This window comes from Pongo abelii, chromosome 14 (assembly GCF_028885655.2).
Source record: "Pongo abelii isolate AG06213 chromosome 14, NHGRI_mPonAbe1-v2.0_pri, whole genome shotgun sequence".
Taxonomy (NCBI): domain Eukaryota; kingdom Metazoa; phylum Chordata; class Mammalia; order Primates; family Hominidae; genus Pongo; species Pongo abelii.
In genome coordinates this window covers 1,804,416-1,810,407 of record NC_071999.2, presented here as the reverse complement: position 1 = coordinate 1,810,407, position 5,992 = coordinate 1,804,416, and positions in this window count along the sequence as shown.

The window sequence follows — 5,992 nt, the reverse complement described above, 5'->3', positions numbered from 1 at the left end:
CTCCCGCCTCAGCCTCCCCAGTAGCTGGGAGTACAGGCGCCCGCCACCACGCACAGCTAATTTTTTTGTATTTTCAGTAGAGATGGGGTTTCACCGTGTTAGCCAGGATGGTCTCGATCTCCTGACCTAGTGATCCGCCCGTCTCAGCCTCTCAACATAATATTTAATTAAACTGCATAACAACTAGAACAAGAACAAATGGCATAAACATATTTAGGAATGAATACAGCTTCCTCTTAGAAACCATACAATTTCTGTGATGGAAGGAGAAATGTACAGGCATCAAAAGTAGCTCAAAGACTTTCAGTTTGCAGTGGACATCAGTCAATAAGTTGTACAGGGGTGCCAGAAAGTGCTGATAACAAATCAGTTAAGTGGAGGTCAGTTAAGGCAGCATCCACTGTATCTCAATTTGTAAAGTGAATGTTCTAAAACTGGGTTCACTTTTGCTATAAAGGACCAGATAATAAATATTTTAGGCTTTGCAAACCATACGGTGTCTATAGCAACCATTCAACTCTACCATTGTAGCAGGAAAGCACCATAGATCCATGGATGTGCTCCAATAAAACTTTATTAAAACAGGCAGCTGGTCTGAGGGCCATGTATATATCTTGCTGTTTTCATACAATTTTCTAAGTTGGTAGTTCCCTTCCTTTTTAACAATCAAGGATTACTTTTAATCCTCTCCTCTGATTTTATGTTTGAAAAGCCTTAAGAAAAACCCACAAAATATGTTTATTTTGTAATTTTTGGCGGGGTTCTTATTTTGCTAATAAGTAATCAATGATATATAAAGGCTACCCATTAGGTCAGTATGAAATAATAAACATTATTAACCCTAATGACTCAGTTCTGGGGAGAAATAAAAAGTATTCAACCATATATATATAACTTAAAATCCGTATAGCTTTTTCTGGTGTAAATATAAAACTTTTTGAGATTTTTCAAGTATTAAACACAACTTTTGGGAATCCTCACACCTGGCTCCCTATGATGACATTCAAGAATTCCTTAGGATTCTGGGAATCTTTGAATGAAAGTTACTGCTCTGTAGGAATGAATGAATGAATGAATAAGAAAGGGAAGGAAGAAGAAAGAGCATGTCTACTAAATGTAAATTAATCATCAAGGAACGTTTATTTCATTAATAAATTTTTCAACTCTAAGTTGCCAAATCTAACAAGATACCAACATGGCATTCATGGTGATCACACCTCTACTCAAATTTTATTTTAGTTCATTGAGTATACTATTAATATCCTGAAATACTCAAAACTTCTATCTTAATTCTGTGAATAATTCACTTACTAATCACCCTATACACTACTTAATGAATGGAATGGTGCTTGGAATATAGATAATTACAGGGCTAAAAGGGTTTTTTCTAGAGGCAGGTTATAGGATTTTTTTGTCTGACTGTAATAAAACAAAATTAATCAATATTTTCTGCAACAAGTGGCTTTTGACTTAGTCGTCTATTAATATCTATCAATCACTATAACCTCAGTCCTATTTCCTCCATTCTTCTCTTTGCTATCATAAAAACTTGTCCATTTTTTTCCTGTTAGATCAATATGTTTCTCCTCTTTTCTTTTCATCCAAACAACTGGACATCAACTTAGTACAGATAGTGTAATTGATCCAAACCCTACAGAACTCACTGTTTCCATTTACATAACTTACATAACTGTCAAGCTGAAATCACTCTCAAATTTTTTTAATTCAAAATTTTAATTTCATTTAATTATATTTATTTATTCATTAATTAATTTATTTTGAAAATAATTTTAACTTGTATTTTACATTCAGGGGTACATGTGCCAGTTTGCTACATGGGTATATATCATAATGCTGAGTTTTGGGGTATGAATGATCCCATCATCCAGATGCTGATTTGGTATGGTTTGACTCTGTGTTCCCACCCAAATCTCATGTTGAATTATAATTCCCAATGTAGGGGGAATGACTTGGTGGGAGGTGATTAGCTCATGAGGGCAGATTTCCCCTTTGCTGTTCTTAGATGGTAAGTGAGTTCTCATGAGATCTAATGGTTTAAACATATGGCACATCCACCCTGGCTCACTTGCTCTCCTGCCGCCATGGTAGAACGTGCCTTGCTTCCCCCTTCACCTTCTGTCATGATTATAAGTTTCCTGAAGCCTCCCAGCCATGCTTCCTGTACAGCCTGTGGAACTGTGAGTCAGTTAAACCTCTTTCCTTTATAAATTACCCAGTCTCGCGTAGTTCTATACAGCAGTGTGAGAACAGATTAATATATGATCATAGTACCCAATAGTTAGTTTGTCAAAACTTGCCTTCCTCCTTCTCCCCTCTATTAGTCCCGGTTTTTATTCTTTCCATCTTTACGTCTATGAGTACCCAGTGTTTAGCTCCCACTTATAAGTGAGATCATGTGGCATTTCATTTTGTATTCCTGCATTAATTCATTTAGGATAATGGCCTTCAGCTACATCCATGTTGCTTCAAAGGACATGATTTTATTATTTTTAAGGTGGCATAGTATTCCATGGTGTGTGAAATGGTTTAGAAAGTGGCCCCTATAAATCTCATGGTGAAATGTGATCCTCAGTGTTGGAGGTGGGGCCTGGTAGGAGGTGCTTGAGTCATGGGGGTGGACCTCTCATGGCCTGATGCCGTCGTTGTGATAGTGAATTCTTTCAAGATCTAGTTGTGTAAGGGTGTGTGGTACTTACCCACAATCCCATTCTCTCTTGCTCCTGCTCTGGCCATGTGATGTGCCTACTCCCTCTTTGCCTTCCATAATGAGTAAAAACTCCCTGAAGACTCCACAGGCACCATGCAGATGCCGTCACCATGCTTCCTGTACAGCCTGCAGAGCAATGAGCCAATTAAATTTCTTTTCCTTATAAATTACCAGCCTCAGGTATTTCTTCATAGCAATGCAAGAACGGCCTAATAATACAGTGTAGATGTCCCACATTTTATTGATGCAATCCACTGTTGATGGGCACCTAGACTGACTCCATGTCTTTGCTACTGTGAATAGTGCTGCGATGAACATGCAAGTGCATGTGTCTTTTTGGTAGAATAACTGATTTTCTTTGGGTCATATACCAGTCATGCAATTGTTGGCTTGAATGGTAATTCTATTTTAAATTCTTTGAAAAATTTCCAAACTGCTTTCAACAGTGGCTGAACTAATTTACATTCACACCAATTATGTGTAAATGTTCCCTTTTCTCCACAGCCTCCCAAGATCTGTTGTTTTTCAATTTTTTAATAGTAGCTATTCTGACTGGTGTAGGATGGTATCTCGTTTTGGTTTTGATTTGCATTTCTCTGATGATTAGTGATGTTAAGCCTAATCTTTGCCACCAGAAAACTGGGAAAATACTGTGTTGCTTGTCAAAATAAAGTGTTTTACTTTGCTTTAAAAATAATCAATTGAGTAGTATATTTCTTCCAGCAAAATTAAGAAGTAAACATTTAGAAATGTACAGTGCGTTGCTGTTAAGTCTTCACACAAGTATACCAATCGAACATAAAATCCACCTTAAATTTTCATTTGAAATGAAAGACAATTTTTAAGAGGTTAAGGGATAGTAATTTGTTAAAGTCCTGAAGTTAAATTAGCTTAAGTAAGTGCAAAGAGTTTCCTTTAATTAAAGTCTTTTAAATGAACACTTTAAAGCATAGTTTGTTTCTCCCTCAAATCTTGTCCAAAGCCACTGTTTTCAACTCAGTATATCAAAGAATCTTTCAGACATGATTATGAAGCTCCCTCAACTTAGAATGTGCTATTTGCAACCTTAGATGGCTATCATCCTGGCTTTTCTACCTTTTAGCAACAATAAGCACACCCTTCCCATTTCTCCCCCACCCTGACTCACCCCTCTTTGCATTTAATATATAATTTTACTCAGAGTGTTCTTACACATCTTTAACTGTAAATATGACAAAAGTACACAGTATAGTACATGTGCCACATGTATAAATGTTGTATCTAGTCATACAAGTTTCCTTTTAAAAAAGAAATATTTTATTTTCAAAAAGCAAAGACTCTAGGAATCTTTTCTAGCTGCCAGTCATAAAAACATAAATTCCTGGTTAGATTCCCAAATTTGCCTGACCATAAGAATCACTTGTGATACTTGTCAAACACATGTGTTCTGAGTCCCATCCGTGATCTCCTGAATCAGAATCAGCAGGTGAGAGGCCTGGGAATACACATTTTAAACAAACGTCCACAGTGATTATGATTAGTCAAGCTTGAAAAAAATTTCACTAGGATCTTTATGACTGAATAACCTCACAAACAGGAAAGTTACTGGAGAAAAATGTGAGCAGAATTTCAGAATTCTGCCTTTGCTGAAAGTGTTTGTTCCCTCCTCCTCTACTCATCAAGACCTGACTGCTTATGTAACTCCCTCAAACCACCAACACCTGGGAGGAGTTGAAAATGATTTTAATGAAGAAGAAAAGCTGATGTTTAATTTCAAAACTCACGGTGACAATAGAAGGGAGAGACATTAATTTATCTTGATTCTAACACAAAGCATTGTATTTGAGTCTACAAATGAAATTGGTTTCATTTTTATTTTTTGTAAGTTTTCGCCAAATTCTATGCATATATAGAGGCTGGGCAAGAAAGAATGAAATCCAGAAATATGGCATATGCCATCCCTCATTTATTTCCCCATGCGACCAGCCAACAGCTTCTTCACCTAGTCCCTGCTTCAAGCTGACTTTCTGTCTACTTCTCTATTGGAAATGGAGCTTCCCTAAAGACTGCCTCAATGTCAGTTACCCAGAGGCCTTTTTTCCATCTTGTGCTCCTAAACTTCTATGATATTAAATGATATTACTCTTTCTGGAAATTCTCCTGAGCTTTGATTTTATAATTTTAATCTAACTCTGTTTCATTATTTCTTTTATAGCCTTTCTTTTCTCTATCCCTTTACTGCAGACATGTTGTACGGCTTTGTTCTTGACCTTCTGATCTCTCCACATTCATTCCCTCAGAGCATGTATCCATTTTCTTGGTGTCGGCCTTCTTGACTATCTGATTATTACCATCATATAACGATGTTGGTGATGAGCATAGCTAACATATCCTAGTCATTTTCCATGTAGGTTATAATAAGCACCCTATATAATTTGTACCATTTAATTCTTCAACCCTAAATGACACTATTGCTAACCACATTGTATGAGATGAGGAAACAGATTTTCATCAAAACCATGGAAAGCAAACGTGAGGAGCCCCTGTGTGTCTCCTTTGTTAATGCCTCTGGGCATCACGGCATATGGATTGCGGTGGAATGGGGATTAGGAAGTGCAGCACTGTGAAAACACCAGAAAATACGTTATGATAGCGGTAAGGCCGCTCATCTCTGCACATTGAGATGGTTTTGTTTCTGAATCAGGTTTGAGATGAGCCAATCCTGACTCCAAGGTGCCACCAGGGATCACGAATTTAATAAGGTTTTCGTGGATGCTTGGAACCCAACTGGTCTCTGTTTTCTACTTTAGGGAAAGAGCCACAGCTTGAGTAGGGTGGTTTTGGTGTCACATACGGGGTCAATAATACCCACCGTTTTGGTGTCACATACGCGATGAATAATACCCACCTCTGCAGAGGAATCACTGTGGACTACTCCTCGTTTCATCCCATGCTCTTGCGATGGATCCCTCTCACCTGTTTACTGATTTCATTCAAATTCTTCAGCGACCACAGGACCCCGACTTGCCTTCTCTATCCTGGTTCCCATTACTCTGCTTTACAGGCCTGGCCTGCTCGCGGCCCCTCACACCAGCGCTGCATGGCTCCCTCCACGCCTACACCCTGTTTCCTCCATCAGACAGAACTAGCTTCCTCCATCTCTATCGGGCAAAAGCCTGCCCAGCGTTCAAGACCCTCCTCAGATGCCGCCTCCACAATTAGGCTTCTTCCTGACCCCTGAGCCTGTAACACGCGCCACCATAACTCTCCACGTCAGCCCACATT